Raw genomic sequence first — 21810 nt, 5'->3', positions numbered from 1 at the left:
GTAGATTTTGTAATGGTTTCCTCTCCCTTCTGTTGGAACCGTAGTTCTTTGTTGATAGGGGTTTTATCTTGATCATCGCTGTATTCTCAGCATCTCATACCTTGTCTGACACATGAGGGCAGAGTCAGTAAATGTTTGCCGAAGGAAGGAGTAAACGATCTTGGGAAAGCCCTTAAGGACAGACGTTTTTTACTATTCATCTTCGTACACCATACACCTAACACAGTGCCCGCCATACAGTAGGTGCTTAATTGATGTTTGTGGAATGCGTCGTTCAACCACTGAATCAATAATGCAATAAACTATTGAAGTCCTAGCAATTCAAGCCTTATAGGCTTTTTTTGCTGGAATTTTGCATGTGTTGCCTTCATTGACTGTACAGGAAATACACGGCCTCATTTAAATTGAAGATCAAGTGTTTCAATAAAGGCTGTCCAAAGCATCAAATTTCATTAGAAACTGGAAAAAGGGAAGAGTGGTTTAGTTTGCAGTAACCACTGAGACATATTCTAGGCTTTCTCTAAGAAAGAAGTGTGCTTTGAGAAATTCAGAATGTAATCATGAGGCACTAACCTAGTCCTATTCTAAATGTGTCAAAGAACACAAAAGGATTGAACAGTTGTCACCTTGGAGGAATCTTAGATCCACTGGAGGGACAAGGCACAGACTTGAGTCAATTACTGTGCAGTGCTGTCCAGAACTTAGTCATGCCCGTAGATGGCTACAGAATGTCACAGCTAACACTTGACTACTGTTTATGTGCTTTGTGAATTACTTTCATTCATTCATTCATTCAGTTAACAAATATTGACTGAGTGCCTACCACGTGCTATAGTGAATAAAATAGATGAAACATCCCTGCCTGTAAGTTGCTTATAGTCCAGTGGGGGTAGACAGATAATAAATAATAAACGTAAGAAATGAGTAAGCGTACATGGTAAGTTAGCATATGACAAATGCTATGGAAAAAGAAATAGAACAGAGTAAGGGGGACCAGAGGATGAGGAGTGGAGATAGAGAGTTACAAGTGTAAATAGGGTGGCCAGTGTAGGTGTTACTGAGATGATGACATTTGTGAAGTTGCCATGGGATGTCTAGGGGAAGGACATTCCAGGCAGAGACAGCAGCCAGTACCATGGCTTTGAAGTGGGGGAGAGCTGTGAGCGTCCTAGGAAGAGCCGGAGCAGCATGAGCGCATGTGCAGGGTAGGGGAGACAGAGAGATAGGGGTGGGGCCGGGGGCTGCTGCAGATCTTGTCCTCTTCGCATGGACTTCGTATGGACTTTGGCTTCCACTCTGAATGAATTCCAAAGCACGATGATATAAATTCTCCCATTTAATCACTAAACACTAGCTCAATGAACTTGTCCTTAAATTATCTCCTTCTCACGTGGGGACTTAAGGCCCAAGACCATCCAGATGATAAATGATTGAGTTTGGACGTAGCTCAGGCCTTCTGATTCATAACATGGCTTAATATAGGCCAAGTTTTATCCATAAACCCCATACTAATGAGTGTTCACCTACTCCGGGCCCTAGCCCGGGGGGAAATTCAAAGACCTATAGACCATGGGGCCTGCCTTTAAGGAACCTACAATCTAGTAGAGGACCCTGTCTTCCCAAATGAACTGTTAACTGCAGTCACAGAATTGGTTGTACTTTTTAATATCTCCCCATACCCATGACCAGCACTTGGTAGATGCTGTTGAACGAAGAGATTCAATGAGTAAATGAAGATAATTTAAAAGACTGTAGCTTTCAGAGTGCCTTAATTATGCCCAATATATCATGCATTAAATTCTATTGCTGTAATGGCAAACCTAATAAAGTTAATGTCAATATGAACAGACGTTCTAGGCGTTTTATGTTAAATTATTCACAAACACTAGGTAAGTGAATTCTTCAGGGTACCTGGGAGGAGTAATGGAACAATTGATAGCTGAAGTACTAGTAAAATTCATTTAAATTCCTCATTTCAGCCCTGGAATTACTCCCAGGAGCAGACCAGGGGACTTGTCTTGGCTGATGCTAGAAGCCATAGTTGTGGATTTCGGGAGCCAGTACCACCCAGAGTGAGCAAACTGGCCTTCAAGAAGCAAAGCAAACCAAGGTCAGAAGCCCAGATGGTGGTAGGACAGATTATGACGATACCAGCAGAGGATGACTCTAAGGATAGGGAATTTTCCCTTTGAACTTCTTTACAATTACTTCTGAGAACGGACAGCCCAGTCAAGTCTGCAGCTTCCTGGATTGCTAGTTTTAGATGGACGCTGTGGGGCCACCTAAGAGAGAAGACATTGCACTTGAAGACAACCTGTTGAGGTCAACTCATTATCCCATTAACTCCACCCCAACCTGCACTGTAACTCTGACCTGGTCCCACCAGGATGGCACTGTGATGACCACCATCCTCCTCCACTTGACTCTGGTATCCCCGAGTCTTCCATCTAAAGCAGGCAAAGGGGTGTTATATCACAAAGACAACAGTAAAGACGGGCAACTGGGGCTTGATCAGGGTTCAGCCTAGAACCTAACTGTCACCATGGAGACCATCACTGGTCATGGCTTTACGAGGGTTGAGTGGAATCTTCCTTTATTTAGGAACCAACAACACTGCAATTAGAGGATGAGTACTGCTTCTAACACTTGTGTGAACTAGCTCTACTTTTTTCTTTTTGGTGAGGAAGATTGGCCCTGAGCTAACATCTGTGGCCAATCTTCCTCTTTTTGCTTGAGGAAGATGTCCCTGAGCTAACATCCATGCCAGTCTTCCTCTGGCTTGACAAGCAGCATGTAGGTCCATACCTGGGATCCAAACCCACAAACCCCGGGCCACGGAAGTGGAACGCACGAACTTAACCACTTCACCACTGGGCTAGCCCCATAGCTCTTCTTTTTTAAATCCATTTCCAAAGCCACAGGAATAAAATCAATTGAAAAACAAGGTGCAAAGTAAGAACGACCCATTCATGACCAGTCTGACCACTGTCAACACTATATTAAAATTTGTAGTTTCCCCGAAAGATCAACCTCCCGCTTCAAGATACAGACCTGCCATTGGAAAGAGCAAGGCTGCTCGAAGCCTCCATCTGAAGTGTCAGTGTCGGAAGCCCCACTGAGGTCATCTCTTCTAACCTGCTTACTTGACAAAGGAAAAATCGGGTGCCAGAGAGCGCGAGAGACCTACCCAAAGTCACCGAGATCCAATGGCAGAATTAGCACCAGAACCCAAGTTTCCTGACTCTTAGTTTGGGATTTTAAATTTTTCAAATACAATTTTAAATTATATCAAATCCTAGATTCAAAAGGCCTGTTTAGGTGCTCTGGTTTAGTTACCTAGTAGAACAAGGGTAGCCTGATATTCAGATTTCTGGCTTTAGTGAGCAGAACCCCATCATAAGAGCATTTATAAGGTCAGCCTCAAAAAGGCAAAGACACTGGTAGATTAGTTTACAAACATGAGCCCTAAGGAGCATCCATGAGGAAATGGATCTGGAAGTCAACCAAATCACCCCCAACAAAAATACCCCCAGTGTGAGAACCATTATAATGCCTGATTGCAAGAAATGCGGAAATTAAAGATTGGAAGACTGAAATAGAAAGTGAAATGCCTTAAAGATCCCTCATTTGGTCTCAGTATGAAAAGGCATTAAGAACCTAAGGATATAAACAATGCTTTTCTACGGTTTGAATACCCCCTCCCGCCCACTCTCCCCACTAACCATCCAGAACAGCTCCATAATATTAAATATAAGTAATCTAGATAATAATATTGCAAAATTAAATCATTAGATGTCTAGCCGCTCCATTGATGTGCTCCTCTACAATTCAAAATGAAGCCGTTTAAAGCCCCAGAATCATTTGCTCTGACATATCGATAAACTTTTGCTGAAACAAAGCTAATCATCTCAATGGTGCCGACTTAATTGCTCACCAGTTGACGGATAATAAACAGACCTGAGGATTAAAATATGAACTAATTACTGTACTCAATTCCATTTACTTGATTTCATGTCCCATTAATTTTTTGCATCATTTCTGGTGGAAGCCTTAGATTTATGGTCGCCCCGAATGAATTACACCACTTAGTTGCCTGTGGCATGCTCGTGTTCAGAATTGGTTGGAAAGGGCAGAATTCTGGGCAGTAAATATTTAGCCGAAGCAGCCTAGAATATAGTAAGTGAAGGTAATTATCCATTCCCAAATACCAGCCAGAGTCAGCCTCTATAAATCTGTCCCCATCTCAGCGGTAAAAGGGCAACACAAGGATTGCTCTCATGATTATTCATTGGATCGGCTTGTTAGAGGCCGTCTCCAAGAGCCGTATTGCCTTGGCCTGGAAGAGGGCTGCAGGGAAGCGGAGACAAGCACACCATGGGGAAAGGATGTTGGCCTAGGAGTCAGACACTCAGTCCATCGGGCAGAGGGCAATATCTTGACTTAGAAGATCTGATTTCAAGACCCTATTCTGTCCCTTACTAGCTGTGTGATTGATCTCGGTGAGGGCAGAATTGGGCGAGATTCTTGGCCTTCCTTAACGTTTTAAACTGCGATATGGGGCTAATAATGCCAATCTTATGTACGTTATAGGGTGATTGTGCTGTGCAAAGAAAATACTCCTGTGATGGGGCTTTGTAAAGTGCTGTACAAGTCAGTTATTAGCCAGCCTAAGCCTTAGAACTCATCTTGTCCGAAAGCCTTGCAGATGAGACTTAGAAAGATAACCACAATGTACTAATGCGATTACTACCATCAACTTTCATTTATTGAGCAAGTACTATGACCCAGGCATTGGGCTCAGTACGTTATCCCACCAATCCTCACAATACACCTATGAGCTAGCACTAATTAGCAGCATATTACTTAGGAAAAAACAAACTTGAAGAGGTTAGAGAACCTGCCTTTGATCAGAAGGTTGGTACAAGGAAGAGTCAGGATTTGAACCCAGGTCTCTGACTCCAGCTTTGTGCTGAGTAACCTTAGACAAGTCACCTCACCTGTGTGGCTCTGCCTCTGAGTAGTTGCTTGGTCATGGGTAAGTCTGCTCCCTCTAATCACAAGTGCCTTGTGTGTTACCTGAGATGATCTTTGAGCCCCTCCCAGTTGTGCATAAGCCTTAAGAATAGCCTGTCCCTTTTCCAGCTGTAAAGTGAGTCAGGAGCCTATTTCTCCAAGTGGCACAATTGCGAGGTGAAATATGACACAGCATCATTTCATGTACCTGCTGAGGACCGTAGATCACTCACCTTCCCGTCTCAGATGGACAGCAACTGGGAAGTTACATATAGATGCATGGTTGTTTTCTCTTTCACGTCTTTGAAATATAATAAGCAAAGTGTTATATATCTGCAAATTTGTTTGTGTATACACACATCTGTTTCCCTCTGCAAAGCATGAGAAACCATATTCCTCTGTCTCAGAGGTAACTTGGGTGAATACATTTTCTTGCTTTGGATCTATTTGCTCAGCTAGAAATTTCTGGATTGAGCTTTGAAAATGAATCCTGCAGGAGCTATGTGGCAAAATGAGCTTAGCTGGGGAGGTTTTAAATCACACTTCCAGCCAGGAAAAGGGGGAAGGCCCAGGGACCACCAGATACCTGCACTGGGCCTCAGTGCCTCTGCACCAGTTCTTTCAAAGCAAATAGTTGTGTCTGCTTCAGGAAAGACTCATTGGGGTGGACCCAAATGGCCACCCCAGAACAGCTGTCGTTTCTGTAGGGTCCTCTGTGGGGGTTGTGCATTTCCTGTCTGTTGCACCTGCCTCTCTAGGGCTGATGTGTCTCCCGCCCCAGGTGAGGATCTGTGACCTACTTGCATGAGCAGCATTAATTAGAGAGGTTAAGATGGCTGGAATTATTCATTCCTATATTTGAATCTGGTTCTATCACATGTTAGCTGTGACCTTGGGCAAGCTGCTCAACCTCCTTGTGTCTCAGTTTCCTCATGAATAAGATGAGACTAACAGTGATGCCCATGCAATAGGGTTGTTTCCCCCCAGCTTTTTTGGGTATAGTTTACAGTCAATAAAATTCAGCAATTTTAACTGTACAATTCAGTGTGCAGTTTTCACAAATAGATACTCATGGAACCACCACTACCACCATGATCTAGAATATTCCCATCATCCTAAAAATTGCCCTCATGTCCCTCAGCAGTCAATCCCCCCCAGCCCTGACCCCTGACAACCACTGATCTGCTATCACTATTTTTACTTTTTCTCAAATTTCAATCAATGGGCTCAAGCAGTATAGTCTTTATTTTTTTAACTTTATCTTTTAAATTATCATGCAGTAAGATTAACTTTCTCTTTGGGCATCAATTCTCTGAAGGTATAACACATGCATGGATTTGCATAACCATCATTACAACCAGAGTGCAGAAGGGTTCCACCCTATAGGGTGGTTTGGAGGATTAAGAGGATCAATATATGTGAAGTGCTCAGAACAGTGCCTGGCACACAGTGAGTGCTCCAAAAATGGTAGCTGATATCAGCAACGGCGTGCTTCTTCGAGCTCCGTCTTCCAGGGTCAGCATTCTATCCTCCATCCTCATCTAACAGGAATCCAGAGTAGTGTCCATACCAGAGATGAAATTCTTAAAAATTCCATCAGCCATTGTGAGTTGGTTGCAAACATGCTTATTCCAAGAAGATGGGTCCAGAGCCCTTTCCTGATTGCCACTTTCTCATCAGTGCCAATACTTCCTGGAATAGGACTTCCTGGAGGAAGAGTCTCCTTTTTTTTTGCAAAAGGCACCATCTGCTGGCCAAGATGTTTGTCCTCCTCAGACTTACACCTTTTTCTAATGCTCACAGAGGCCCTGCATGGGCCTGTCAAGTCCCTGCTAACACCAGCTTAGAATTGTGGGGGACACTCATCAGCTGAAGCACGTGTGATGTGCACTCCCCATCTGGCCACCTAGGAACCCCCTTCCCTGTCTCCAGATAGCAACTCCTTCTTGCAAAGGACACCACCAAGTAGAGCATTTTCTCATTGCCTGTAAGTCTGAGGCCAAGCCTGGAGCTGTCTAGATAGGATGATTGCATTCCCTGGTCTGCCTGGGACAGTCCAGGTTGACACCAGTTGGTCCTGGTGTCATTGTAATGGTACCTCCTTTAACGCTCAAAATTGCTGCAGTTTGCACAAGGAGTCAAATGGTCACCCTATGTCTAGGCAAGCCACTTAACCCCTCCAGACCTCCTTTCCTACGTCCAAAAAATCAATGGATCAGAGTAGCTCAACCAGGGCCCTTCCAGCACCAAGAGGCCCATGGAAGTCCAATCTCCCTACATAATTTTATCATCACTATAAACATTGATTGAGGGCTCACTGTGCTGTCTGGAGAGTCAGAAACATTGATCTGTAGTAAAATCTTTATGTTGTCTTGGAGAGGTTCCCCCCAAGATTGTGTATACTTTCTAAGTAGCCACCATCATACCTCCTTTAAGGTAAAAGCTTGAGAAATTAAGGAACATTTGGATCATTTGATGTGACACCAAAAATTAAAGCTTAGATTTTCTGCCCACTTGGGGATTTCACCTTTACTTGTTATGATGCTTAAAATATTGAACTTCCTAACCATGTCCCTGCTGTCACCACCGTACGACCAGCACACACCCACACACGTGTTCTGTCACACTTCAGTCATTCAGCTACTTCCCAGGTAAAATGTTCCTGTGGTTAGTAAGATATTTTACTAGAAACTATGCGTTCCCCTTGAACCATTTTGCTTTGTGTATTTTAATTACAATTTAAGTGATTTCTCTACACTAAGTGCCCCTGGGAAGAAACTCCGGGAATTATCATCATCATCCATTTAGGCTTTGTTTCAATTCTTGTCTTTTGAGAGCCAGAACAGCAAGAAGACGCTGTCCCCTTAAACTCCTCTATAAATCCCTCTTGGTGTTGGCATCTAAGTGCCATCAGACAAAAGGGAGAGTGTTTCTGCTCCAGAAAGCCGTTGCAGGCTTTGCTTTTAAAATCTCGGGGGCATCCATACTCTCTTCCATCAAGCTCCAGTGCTGCTTCTGGAGTATTCATTTAGCTTGATTTACGTTATTTTAATTTCTTAGGGGTGTCTTTACTAGCTGGAGGGTGATTTTTTTCCCCTTAATTAAGGAACAAATGGATTCCAAAGCACACAGAACAAAACAAGCCCCTTTCATACCCTGTCTCGCTTGTCACTTTCTCCTGCTGGTCTCTCTTGGCTGAGTGCTTTTCAGCTTTGCACCACACCTGCTTTCTCAAACTGGAAATGAGATAGAATGACAACGAAGCAAGACCGGTCTTTCAATGGAATCAACCAACCCTTGGTTTCAATTCATTTAATTTCCTAGACGATATGGCAATTTGGGGGAGGATCCGGTAGTGTTATGTTTATCTCTTAGATAGAAAAGCTGTATTCAGTCAGTGCTATTCGACAAAAATTCATGGAGCTGAGCCAAGAACCATGCTAGGCGAGGGCTACACTGAGGAACGAATCTGGCCACTGTCCTCGTGGAGCTCAAGTTCCTGAGAGCATCTTAGCTACGGTGCTTTGGGGTGCAAATAACAGAAACTCACTCAAGCTAGGTTAAGCTACAAGGAGAATTTACTGGAAGGCCTCTGGGATATGTCCTAGGACTCAGAGGTGACTGGGCCGTGAAGAGACTGGAAACGGGAACTGAAACAAGGTCATGACCCCAGGAACCACTCCTACTCCATTTCTCATCTCTGCATGGCTGCCTTGTTCCCATTCTCTCTGTAAGCTGTCCTTTTGCTGATTCTCTGTGCATGTGGAGGGCATAAATGGCCCCCCTTAAGCTCCCAAGTTGTGTTCCTTTGGGTCAAGACCAGCCTGGACTGACTGGCTGCCTGGCTTTTCATCCCAATTCCAAATTTTCCAAAGAAGAGATTTGATTTTCCAAACCGGATCTGATGTCCTCTGTGACCCAATCAGCTATGCATGTGGGACAAGTTCATGTAGATAAACAGGTCTTGGAGACCTGTCCCTGTGGTGGGGAGAGCAGTTATATGGAGAAGGCTGGCATTGTAAGCTATGTAGACACCTCAAAAAATGTCTCCTGTGGTGGGGGAGATCAACAGCTCCTTTCTGTTCAGCGCAAGAAAATCCACAAACTAAAGTGCTGTTGGCACGTTTGACCCACATCTGGGAGTTGGAGAAAGCTTTCTGACATGAGCAGGCTCTTGAAAGAGAAATATGAATGTGGTGGAAATAAGATAAAACCATCCAAGACAAATAGGAATATCACTTATTAACAGAAAGAAGGACTATAGTCAGTCCATAACGTGCTCTCACAGAATTTAGCATCTGGTGATTGAGGGTCACAACAATCTTACTCATCACAGGGACATCCGTGGCACGTCACAACCATGTCACCCATCTTCCTGGCTGCTGTCATCGCGCTCCCTCCTTCCTTTCTACATAAGGAAGAATGCATAAGCCACAGGATGGGCTTAAATAAATTGCCTAGGGGTTAGCATCAATCAAACACACATTCAGATCCCAGCTCTGCCACTTACTGTGTGCCCTTAAACAAGTTATGTAGGCTCTTCCCAAATGAGAAAAATAGTAATAATAATATCAACCTCAGAGAGTTGTTGTTTGGCTAGAACGGGAGTATGAGGTGAAGAACCTTAGCAGTGTGTCTGGCACAGAGTGGCTGTCAAGAATGTGTGCTTCCAGCCCCTTCCCTCTCCGTCTGTTTTCTTCTCCACTTGGCTGATGACATGTCGTGGATAAGAAAATGCGGACGTGGGGATGGATTTGATCTAACATGGGACAGAATAGTTAAAATACAGACTCCACCCCTGAAAAAAAGGAACATTTCTACCTTAATCGATGGGCCTTTACACATGTCATCTCTTGTCTCACTGTCAGTTTCCAAACCTCAGAACAAAAAGAAAACAATTATTTATATTGTTCACAGTTACTCATTGACTAGGCGCCATTTTCACTTTCTCAATAATAAGCCTGTTGGTGTGAGCCATCCTGTATGGCCAATCCTCCTGGCTTCCTGTTGCCCACCTCAGTCAGGACCATCTTATCTGGGCCCTGGTGATTAATCTGTGACAACTGTATCTAGTGTCTGTCCCTTCTGAGGACTGCAACAACTGGAGGACTTATTCTGCCCCTAGTGTTGACTTAACTTTTTAAGAGTCCCGGATGTAGGACACTCCAAAAGCCTTTTGAATTTCAAAGTCCAGGATATCCCCATTGGGATAGTTTTCTCATTATTCACATTTAGAAAAATGCCAACAGGTTAGAAGCACACGGCTTTCTGGGGCAGCGGCTGAGCTTAATCAACATGGCAGGTTATATTATTTAATTCCGGTGCTTGTTTTAATTAAAAGAAAAGTTCAGTTACAGTGGACCTTTAATATTGAAGATGCATTTTTTTTTTTCATACTGGCATATATTCGATTTTTTTTTCAAAAGGGAAAAGAATGTTTGCTTGAGTTAAGAGCTGGGATCAGGGTTAACTTTGCAAAACCAACTACTTCTTAGGTATAGTAAGATTCACTTCACTACAAATACACATTAATCCCTCTTACCTTGCTGAAGTCCCTGTTGATTTTCTGGCCGGATTTACAAAACGTTTCTACCAGGAAATAATGGCCAATAAGTTCAGAAAGAGAATCTGGCTCAGGAGAATATATTCCTACATCAGAATGCTTGACACGGTCCAACCAGTGTGTCTAGCAGCTTCCTCATAAAGGAAACAGAAGAATGAGTAATGCAAAATAATGAATAATCCCAAAACTCTGTGTCATGACTTATATTTATTCCTCATAGACACATATTTGAGTTCCTACTATGTGAATTATTTTGCCAGTCTCTAAATTCAAATATGAATACTACACAATCCATGTCCTCACAGTTCTGTTCAGGTAAGGAGACTTTTCCAGTCTTTCTTGCCAAATTCTATTCTAGGAGACGGCACTGTCTGCAGTGAGAATCCGGAGGAAAGCCCTTTATTCACTGCACTCACGCACTGGCGTGGGATTGTGAGCACAGCCAGATTGCGCAGACCTGACTCTTGGCTCTACTGCCAGTACTAGCCTTGAGCAAGTTATTTACCAGCGTCTGGCTCAGTTTCTTCATCTGTAAAGTGGGAATAATAGTGGTACCAACTTATGCCGCACTGATTCACCTTCTGTCCTGGTCCATTGGTCATTTAAGATAGATATCTGTTTAAGACTATTTTCCCTTTATCTGACCATATGAGTTCACTTGCCTTTTGTGTTTTCTGATAAGAAATGTCACCTCAGTATCCCCATGATTAGAGAAAAAAGAGATTTATGAGATTCAGCAGAAATGATATGATACAGTACAGCACAAGCCAGCTGAAGTTCTGAGTCTGCCTTCCTGGTCTTCCCAGGCATCCTCTCTACCCTCACTGTGTGGCTACTAACAGGTCAGCTTTGTCTGTCCCACCTGAAATGCCTCCAGAGAGGGCTGCAGTGGCTGGCTATTTGCTGGGTGGGCAAGAAGTGAACCAAAAAGATGACTTTCAGGGAAGTTTTAGAAGTCCTGCATTATATTTCTTTTAGAAATACTGGAAATTTCCTCTCAAAATGTCAGCTTCTCCTCAAAATAGCTTTTTCCTGCATAGGCTGGTGGGGAACGTGATGCAGGTGCCTCTTCAGCCACCAGTAATGAAGAGAGAGCAACAGAATTCACGATCGCCTGAACTATAGGCAGTGTCTAAAGCAAGGACAGAGGGAGTTGATTGCTTGTAAACTTTGCTGTGATAAGGGTCAGAAAAAACAGCATTAAAGAAGTGGAAATTCAAGAGTCACAGTTGCCTACTGGCTTGTCACGCGGGCCCCGTTGGCTAAAGAAGTGCGTAAGACGTGATTATATACAAGGACTTCGCTCTGAGTCAGTGCTGATGTTCCCAGTGATGGGGGTACCTACAGACTCACTGGGTCTGGATGTGTGTGTGTTGCAAGCTAAAGGTGATACAGAAAAAGAGAACCGATTAAGTACCTCAGAGGTACCAGCAGTGAGGGCATGCTGCTATTTTTAATAAGATCAAGGCAGGCATCACTGACAAGATGACATTTGAGCAAAATCTTAAAGGTCAGGGGGTTGGCCATGAGGGTAGGTGGGAGAAGAGAATTTCCCCAGAGGGAGCAGCCAGTGCCAAGGCCTTAGTATGGACTGTGCCTAGTGTGTTTGAGGAACTGTGAGGCGGTCAGTGGGGTGGGGCAGAAGGGGCATGAGGTCAGAGTGGTGGAGGCAGGGAGGGCAGATCCTGCTGGTTTTGTGGGCCAAGGTGAGGCCTCTGGCTTTCCCTCTGTGTGGGAAGGGAGTCACTGGAGCCTAGTGACATGGTCTGATGACAACAAGCTTGATCCTGCATGAAGCTGTTCCCTCCCCCTAGAACATTCTTTCCCCTGGCCTTTTCATGCCTAACTCCTTGTTATTCAGATCTCAGCTGAAATTGTCCCTCAATACCCAGTCACTCACAGTCACATCACCCTCTTAATTCTCAGCTCTGTATTCATCTCTCACTGATAATTTCCCTTATTTATCCGATTATTTGTATATTTTTTATCTCCTTTCATTAAAAAGCAAGCTCCACCATTTGTTCTCGAGTGTGGGCAGGGGAAATAATAGCTTTGTGATCTGCATCCCCAAATCTATAATCCCAGTATAACCGTGAGAGAACAGCAGACAAACCCAAAGTGAGGGACAGTCTACCAAATATCTGATAAGCATCCTTCAAAAGTGTTAAGATGATGAAAAGCAAGGGAAGACTGAAGAATTATCACAGTCTAGATGAGTCTGAGCAGAGACCACAACTAAACGAATCGTGGGATCCTAGATCGGTCCTGGAAGCAAAAACTGGTAGAATCTGAACATGGTCTTTACTTCAGTTAATAGTGTAGTGCCAGTGTTAATTTCTTAGTTTTGCTAAAAGTCTCACATGATTATGTAACACTGAGGGAAGATGGATGAAAGGCATACACAAACTCTCTGTTCTCTATCTTTACAACTCTGCTGTGAATATAAAAGCATTTCATTTAAAAAAGTTTGGAAAAAAGCAAGCTCTGCAATATCAGGGACATTGTCCATCTTCTTTTTCACTGCTGTGCCCCTAACTGTCTAGGCTGGTAATAGGAGCTCAATAAACATTTGATAAATAAATAGGATGGGCACGCGGTCATCTCCGTAATGATAGCTGAAAAAATAAATGAAGCAATTAAAGTGCTTTGCCCAGGGCGAAGTACTTTGCAAGGAGCTCTTTAAAAATATAAAAGAATATCATCATTGTCCCATTTTTATTTTTAAAATGGAAGAAAGACTGCCCACTTCCTGGGGCATATCTGTAAAAAGTGACAGCTTAGCCAGGGACCACTAGAAGCCACTGTATGTGATCAAACCATTACTGGGCATCACTGACCTGCAGCCAACTCTGTTCATAAAGATTTTGCAGCTCTAAGGTTCTGAGAGAAAAGAAACTTCATTTAAAAGTTAAAGAAAATTATCTATCGTCTTGGTAACATCTTATTAATCTGGGTTCATAAGAATGTGGGCTACCTCTCCTATTCCGCAGCTGATTATTACTCTGAAAACAATTGCCAAAGACAAGAGGGAGACCCCTAAGTGCCAGCTGCTCTGTCAAAGGTGTCCTTACGAGGCTCTGGTAGAAGACAGTCCATTGATAAGGAGTCTCAGCTTCTGGAAATGTGAGCTCTCCTCCCCTAAGGTAGTATGGGGGCACCAGGGAGAAGGGTGAAGGGGCTTAGCAAATGGCTGAAGAGTGGGCAGCATTGAGACAAGGCTTCAACTGATGCACAACACACACCATGATATCTGTCCGTTCATCCATCCATCCATCCACCCACTCATCTGTTCAACAAATAAGGGAGCAGCTGATGCAACAGACAGACCACTACCTGAGAATCAGAAGACCTGAGTTCTGATCCCACCAAATGTTTTCATAAACGTGGGCAATTCAGTTCATCTTTCTGAGCCTCTCATCTCTCAAATGAGGCCAAATGTCTAGAAAAGTCTCTAAGTCCTTTTCTGGCTCATTCAAGGTGCGTATTAACTATTTCTAAGTACTCTGTGCTCTGCTTATCATAGTAGGGGAACAGAATATATATAGGATATTCTCTATACTTTTCAAGAGTTACCAGTATAGTCAGAAAAAAAAAAACCAGACAGACATACCTTGGAAAGTTAAGTAACAACACAGGTGCTAAATGATTAAGTGTAGACAAATAATTCTATAGCATTATATTAAAGGACACCAGGGTGTTTCCTAGGATAGTCTAGGTCAGCCTCTTACATAAAGTGGAACTCGTGCTGGACCTTAAAGGATGCATGAATGATATTTGTGTAAACAGAGGATGAAAGAGTAGCTTTCCAGTCACTTCTCTGAGAACAACATGTTCCTTTCCATTGCCAGGCCTTCACATAGGCAGCTCCTCTGCTCGGGACACTCGGCCCTCCTGCCCTGCTCGTCTGCCTATCAAATCCCACTTCTCCTTCAGGTTTCAGTTCCGATGTCCACCTCAACTCTGAGACTTCTCTGTGCCCCCTGCCTCAACAGCATCCCCTCTTCCGCTCTCAGAAAGGGTTAATGGCTCCTCGCAGCTCCTACAGAATGTGTAAATGTGTCCTTACTGCACGTCACCTTCTTTTGCACCTGGATGATCTTTCCATCTCCATGATTGTTCAAGGTCCCTGTCTCTTATCTCTCTATCTCCAGCAGAGGACACAATGCCCAGCAGAGGGTAGACACTGTATAAATAATGAATGAATGAATGAGTGAGTGAATGAATGAATGAACAGACACATGAATGAAGACTGTAAGAACTAGCTCTGAACCAGATGCAGCTGACTATCAGCGTCTGCCTTCTACTCAAACCTGAGGGACGGGCACTCAGGATGAATAGAGAGAAAAGACAGGAATCACAACAAAACAAAGATCCCTCTCAAGGAGCAAACATACCCTCTTGAATGCCAGAGAAGGAAAGAGAAACCAAAAATCATCCTTCACCCATCAGCCAGCAAGAGGCCATGGGGTACCTCCCATGTGGCCACTCCCACTTGCCACGAATGTGTGGAGACACCCAGCTACCATGGAGAGGGCTTCTAGGAAAGCCTCCCTTGCCCTGTTGATATGCTGGGCAGCAGTGCACACTTCCCTCCCTGAAAAGGACGGCTCATGCTAATGAAATCTTGACATTTAGTGAAACTAGAAAGGGGGGAGATGTGCATTGTATTAAAGTTCAAGTTAGAGTAGTGGGAAACCCAAGAAACTAGGCTAATTTACTGGTCTTTTCTCTTGTGGTTTATTCAAAAGCTGTCTTCAGAGAGGCTCTGGCGTGCTCACCAGCCAGCCACACTAACATGTGTCCTGTCCCATGCAGAAGCCACCAAGATCTCCACACAGAGCAAGACATTTGGAGCCCAGGAAACCTGGAATCAAGTTCCAATCCTGCCACTTACTTCCTCTGTGACCTTAGACAATGACTTCATCTCTTTGAGTCTCAGCCTGACCGTTTGTCAAGTGGATTATAACTCCTTCCCTGCTGGTTTGTCATGAGGACTAGAGATGATGGTTATAAAGCTGCTCCCACCAGTGCTGACTCCTGGTAGACACTCAACAGTGGGAACCATTATCATTATGACTAGCTATCGCTATGCCCTTCATTTCCAACTAGTATTTACTGAGAGACCTGTAGGCTCACACCAATGGGCCCCGGGGAGGCACGAGATGTTTAAGAGAGGAATTTCATGCAGGAGATGGAATTTTCCCTGGGCCGTCAGGGATAGGCATGGTTTTCGTTTATTCTCAAATCAGGAAAGGAAATATTCTTTCTTACATTGTTTTTTCAGTGGCAAACCTTCATTCCTTGAGAGAGCAGGTAATTGTTTTCCTGCATTACACGGACATCATCATAATATTCTGAGAAAACAAAGTAAAAGAAAGGAAAAATATGGCCTGACTCCTCCACCCCAACAAATCAAACGTTTTTGATTTCCCAAGTTCAGGATGAGTGAAATTTCATTAAGCAAAGACAGAGGTGGGAAACAGCATCTTATTCAGAGGCAAGTGGGCCTCTTCCCTCATCCAAAAAATGGGGATGTTAGCCCATCCTGTACTTTTATTGGTAACGGCCAGTGTTTACAGAGAAAAACTCATTCCCAGTGTTCACGTTGCTTAAAAGTACTTACGCCGACTAGACCTTCCTAAGCACGGATGTGGAAAACAGCTTCCTTAAGTGGAAGATAAGTGGGCAGGCCTCCATAATCTCAACACATCTCCCAACCGGGGGATGTCCTGTATTATGACCCTACCCTTTCATATTGTGTCAATTACAGAATGCATGCGAGTGGGTGTGCCTGCCACTCTGCCAGGACCATATAAACTGCACTTATTGGAAGCTCTTTCTTTTATTTAAGGTGGCTGTTTACAAAATCTCTCACACTCCTAAATTCTAGCCGCCAAAACCTTGTTCCTCTCCTTCCCCCTCAAAATTCCAAACTCCCAGGCCAGCTCATCCTTCTGATTACTATTCGCCAGGCCTGTCTGTCTGCTGTTGCTGTGCCCCAGGCCCACGCAGCCCTGCAGCACTGTTGGGAGCCAGGATTCAGAGCAGAGGATGTTGGGGCCGTCGGAGTCTCACACGGGTGCCCAGGGCGATGTCATGCACCCCGCGGGCGCCCAGTAAACACTAGCTGGCTGGCTGGCTGTGGGGCCCAACTCATGAGTGCCAGGCTTTTCATCTGTACTCGGAAATGTGAGGACAGATGGGGGAAGGAGACAGAGGGGAAAACAGCCTCACATCGAAGCCCAATAGCATTGCACCAGCACACTCCTCAGATGGAAAGGATTCTGATTTCAGCAAAGATAAAAGGGTCAGCAAGTACCCCATATGAATGGCAAGTAAGTTAAAAAAAAAGGTTTCAGTCTGATTCTGCTGTTCTCACATCAAAGGAAAGATGAACTGAGTTTCAAAAAACTTCCTTAGAGACCTAAAAAATACATATATATGTAATTCTTTGAAATTATGACTAGTTACTTCCCTAAAATGTATGTCTTTCTCATAGATGACCCACAAGATCGCTCAGGAGACCATGTGTCCAGTCCTACCTGGTACCTCTAGGCAACATGCTGGTCCCCAGGCCACATCCCAGGCACCAAGAGACTTTAGTGGCCATTCAAGTCCTTGGTTCTGAACCACTGTTCCTCATACTGAATCCATCCTGTTCTCGAACCTCTTAGCTTCAACTTCATGGCTCATCCTCCAATTTCATCCCTAGTCTCACCCTCTGGACTTGACATTTGACATTCATTTTTCAGCTACAACCCTGATCCTCTCTGTCACAATTCAGGTTCTCCCACTAAAGACGTGCTCTGGGATAGCTTGAATAAATACATGCCCAACTTTGGTCATCTTGGCATTCTCCTTCTCCCAAGTTGTTCAGTGGGCAAGCTTCCCATTTGACTCAGTCCTCTAAGTGGGAACTGCGCACCATCTTGAAAGGTTCATTGATATAGCTGAGTTAGTATTGTTGGTCTAATTATATTTTTTCAATCAACTAGCCACTCTTTGTCTCAACAGGAGGGGAACTAACTTCATGAGGAGCCTATAGTATTTCATAGATGGTGGTATTAAGGGGTGGAGAGGGGATAAGCCCTTTGTTATAAAGACAATCTGCATTTGAGACCTAAGGGATGTACGGAGGGAGAAAACACCAAATTAAGAATCACAAATAAAGAAAGAGATTTCAATCCTGGCTCCACCAATGACCATGTGGCCTTGGGCAAGTCACTTTCTGATCCAGGCTTCGTTTTCCAATCATAAAATGAAGAGACTGTACCACATGATCTCCAAGATGCCCTCCAGGTTTAATAAGCTTTAATTCTTTTGTTACAAGTCTATTTTTCTAAGATTCCATTTTCTCACTTGGAAAATTGTGATTATATGTCTAGTCCAAACTTCCCTTCCAGGGCTGTTGTGAGTTCAAATAAGAAAATGGGTGAAAGATCGTGGCACACTGTTAATTTTGGTAAGGGGGTAGGGAGATGGGAAGCCCTGAAGCCATCCCACCACCTAAAGTTTAGTAGAATTACTTATATGAACTGTGACTGTGAATATGCATCCCGCTTCCTCATTTCTTCAATGAAACTTTCCAAGCATACAAAATAGACACCCACATCTGTCCTGTCGAAAAGATGCTTTTTAGGGGTCAAATGTCACACACCCACAAAGTTGGAATGGACCTTGGTGTTGGAGCAAAAAGTTGGACTAGTGGAATCAGGCCAGATCATTGAAGGGTTGGGGAGGGCGTGAGTAAAACAAGCATTCACATGGTATCTGTTGTATTCTGGTCACGCTGAGTGTATTATACAATTTAGCACAGTCTTTGAAATAATACTGTGAATGTGTAATTGATTACTATCATTATTCCTATTATTATTATTATAATCCTCTCAATGGTGGAAAACCAGGGCTCAGAGATCACATGCTTGTTATATTCCAGAGCTGAGAACCAAACTCCAGCCTATCTGGTCTCAAAGCCCACCTTATTGCCTCCTTAAAAGGCTGGAAAACCCAGGTTCATCTTCCTCTGCACATACTTAACAGCCTACACCATGAAGGAAGATATCTGCTGATGAGTCTTAACCTCTCCTAGACAGAGACGGCTCTCCTCCCCATTTAGAAACATGCAAGAAACACTTACTGAGACCTACTGTGCCCCAATCCTATATTAGGTGCTGGGGCTACAGGGGTACCTGCAACATGGACATGGCCTTCAAATCCCAGTGACTCAACTTCCCAGTCTACTTTTCAGCAATAGGCTGAGTTCAGGTGTCACCTAAGTTCCCTGGTGGGTGATGTGACTATTGCACATGTTTTGTGAGGACAACTTGAAAAGAAACAGAGGGGGAGCTATCTGGGAGTTTAAAATTTCATGCCTTCATGCCTCAATTTGCAGGCGATGTCATGCATCATTTATGTGGGGGTTTTGGTGGCATTTATTTTATTGAAAGCCCATTTATTCTGGACTTTTTCCAGTGCCATGTAAGATTTTACGATTCATCAAATCCCTCTTTTCCATAATGTAGTTTTGCACATGTGCTGATGTGAAGGGTGCTCAGATGAGCTCTCTGAAGGGAGTAAGGGACTGGAGTGAGATCAGAAGAAAAGCTGTGACCATTTTGGGAAATGTCCACTGCTTCCAGTCTACAACACTGTAGTGTAAAAGGAGGCGCAGAAGACTTCCTCACTGACATAGGTTTCCAAAGACGGCAGCAAGCTATTTCATAAAGTACTCAAGTAACACTGTAATTCATGTCGCCCATGTTCACATCCTACTTAAGATCCCTTTGCCTGCATAGTCAAAGCTTGAAGACCATAAACTTGATGAGCCAATGCTGGGCCCCCCATGAACCTGAGGACCCTTGGGATTTCTGTCAAATGTAAAACCAGTTCTTCAGCAGCAGGCCTTAAGGTTGAAGGATGTATAAGGAAAGGATTTTATATTAAATTCAACATTGACTGATGCCTACAGTTCAGTGGGGGAGATAAGCATATGCTTAAATAACTCTCCTACAAGATAATATGGAGGCAACTGCAGCTAAAAGTGGCAAAATGAAGTTCCCTAGTTGGTACATTTAGTAAGTGGTGAGGCATTACTTAACCGTGGTGCTGACATCACCTGAGGGGCAGTCCTGTCACTTACTCCAGCTAGGGTTCAATGTCGGAGGACTAGGGGGAGGACAGGTGGCGGGGAAGGGAGCCAAGGGATGGACATCTGGCATATTCCTTTTTTTTTTTCCAGAATAAATGTCACTTTTTGAGGGTGCTGTTACCAAGAGAAGGGGGAATAAATAGATGTTGAGCAAGACAACTACAAATACTCACTACCCACACTCTGTTCTTTGCTCTAGTCTAAGTAGCCTAGTGGTCAGGGAAGCTAGCCTTTGGTCCTAGGCTTAAGTGATAGCTACAGAGCCATCCTCAACAAAAGATACAGAATTGAAATTTGTATGTTCTCAGACCCTACTCTTCTCATATGACTTACCATGCCCAGTGTCCTCAGGTGCTCCTCCTTGTTCCCATCTATGATGACTTCATCATTGATGGACATTTTGATGAGGTGAGTCAATATCAATACAGGATTCTCAGTGTCCTCTTACACCCTCTGGTTAGGCAGCTGTTTCCTCACTGTGGTCATGACCAAGTCAAGAAATCGTCAATCATAGGCTCTTTCCTCCTTCTGACCATGCCTGAAGTCCAGCCATGAATTAGTCCAGTCCCTTAGTCAATGATGAGAAGAGCGACATTCAGACCACTCAATGAGTGTGAAAGAAGGTCATTTTGAGCAGCAGCTCGCAATTCTTCAGGAACTCTAAAAGTGGAAAATACTTTCTCAAGAAGTCACCCAACTGGACAAGTGAAGTCTTCCTGTTTCCAAATTATTAAAATTCGACCTCTGATTTATTGTTTGCCTAAGTCTCTGTGATGACTTTATGTCCTGGACCCATGAACAGCTGCCCAGCAGGAGCAGGAAAGGAGAGTCTGTGGAGGCCAAGATAGGTCACCAGACAGCTGGAACACCAGGGCACAGAGTGCCTGCAGTACTATGTCTTAACCTGACAAGCTGACTCACTTTCCTTCGCTTTCTTGGCAGGTAGTAGGGAGTGTTTGTTTTTGGCAACCCCCAAAAAGAAGTCACACCACATAGTCTGAAAAGGAGTAGTAAGTGTTGTGCATAGAGATGTCGCAAATGGCCAACACGTGGGAAACTCATGTCTTGTTTACAACTCACAATTTCTCTAGTTAAGGGGAGTTCAGAACCTGAGGTGCAAATTCTGTTGGGAGATAGAACAATGAGTCACTTGTTCTAGGTCTGCCTCACTTTATGTAGTAGTTTCATTCCTAAAAGTGTGTTCTGTAGGTCAACATCAACCCATGATGCCCATTGACTTACAGCGTGGTTCCAGTATTGCTTTATCTTTGCAGAATAAATTTTTATTATTAGAAGTTTCTGATCCTTTAGCTTTAAGTGTCTATATTCCTGGACTCCAGGCTGTCTGCCAAAGGAAAGCATTTTATAAGAAAAAGCCAAATTACTAAGCATTTCACTGTGCCAGTTCTGTTAATCCTCACGAGAGGCCTGTGAAGTTGTATTATCCCTATTTTAAAGATTGGACAACTGAGGTCCAAAGCCACATACCCAGTGAGAAGCTTCACTTGGGCTCCAACCCATGTCTCCTGATGAGAGTGAACCACAAGTAGCATATTACTGTTTTATCTCCAACAGGTGTTTGTGCAATGTTTGGAAAAGGGAATGAAAGCTGCTCTGTCTCCAGTTGACACTATAAGCAATCTCTTGGGCATTCATTTAATACGCACTGGTTGACTGACTCATTAATACGTTCAGAGGTGAACAAGACAGTGTCTGGAGCCCAGAATAGCTCATATTTTATAGTAGCTTGTTCATCAAAGATGCCCTTACCTAAGATCACCCAATGATCTCCATGAGACACAAGTTTCTTGGTCCATTAAAGCAGACCCTCTGCTCAGATCCCATCTGGTAGCCACTGCGCTCATCCCCCAGTGGCCATGACTTTGTCTGATCACACCTGACAGCTGCCCCTTTCCCTGGGGAATTGCTTCCTTATATTGTCCGGGAGACCATGCCTTAACACGCCCACCCCACCCCCAGCAGAAGTCCACAGCCAGTGACTGATGTATACAGGGCAGGGTACATAACGAGTTGACTTCCTTGCCTCAGGTAGGACTAATTTAGTTGTGTAATTCCTACTCCGGAG

At 43.9% G+C, this 21810-nt stretch overlaps 1 protein-coding gene and 1 long non-coding RNA gene across 4 annotated transcripts in view; one reads left to right on the top strand and one right to left on the bottom strand.

Annotated features, from left to right (window-relative positions):
- Positions 1 to 21810, top strand: part of CA10 (carbonic anhydrase 10) — a 469786-nt gene that overhangs the window by 377967 nt on the left and 70009 nt on the right. The window lies entirely within an intron of this gene.
- Positions 1941 to 2542, bottom strand: LOC138916154 (uncharacterized). The gene is made up of 2 exons (XR_011422987.1): positions 2374 to 2542; positions 1941 to 2282 (listed from the first exon to the last, which is right to left on the bottom strand). It is a non-coding gene; the product is annotated as an uncharacterized lncRNA (long non-coding RNA).

The sequence above is a fragment of the Equus caballus genome, chromosome 11, assembly GCF_041296265.1.
Source record: "Equus caballus isolate H_3958 breed thoroughbred chromosome 11, TB-T2T, whole genome shotgun sequence".
NCBI lineage: Eukaryota > Metazoa > Chordata > Mammalia > Perissodactyla > Equidae > Equus > Equus caballus.
The sequence above is the reverse complement of the archived record's forward strand: the minus strand, read 5'-3'. Positions and strand labels throughout refer to the sequence as shown.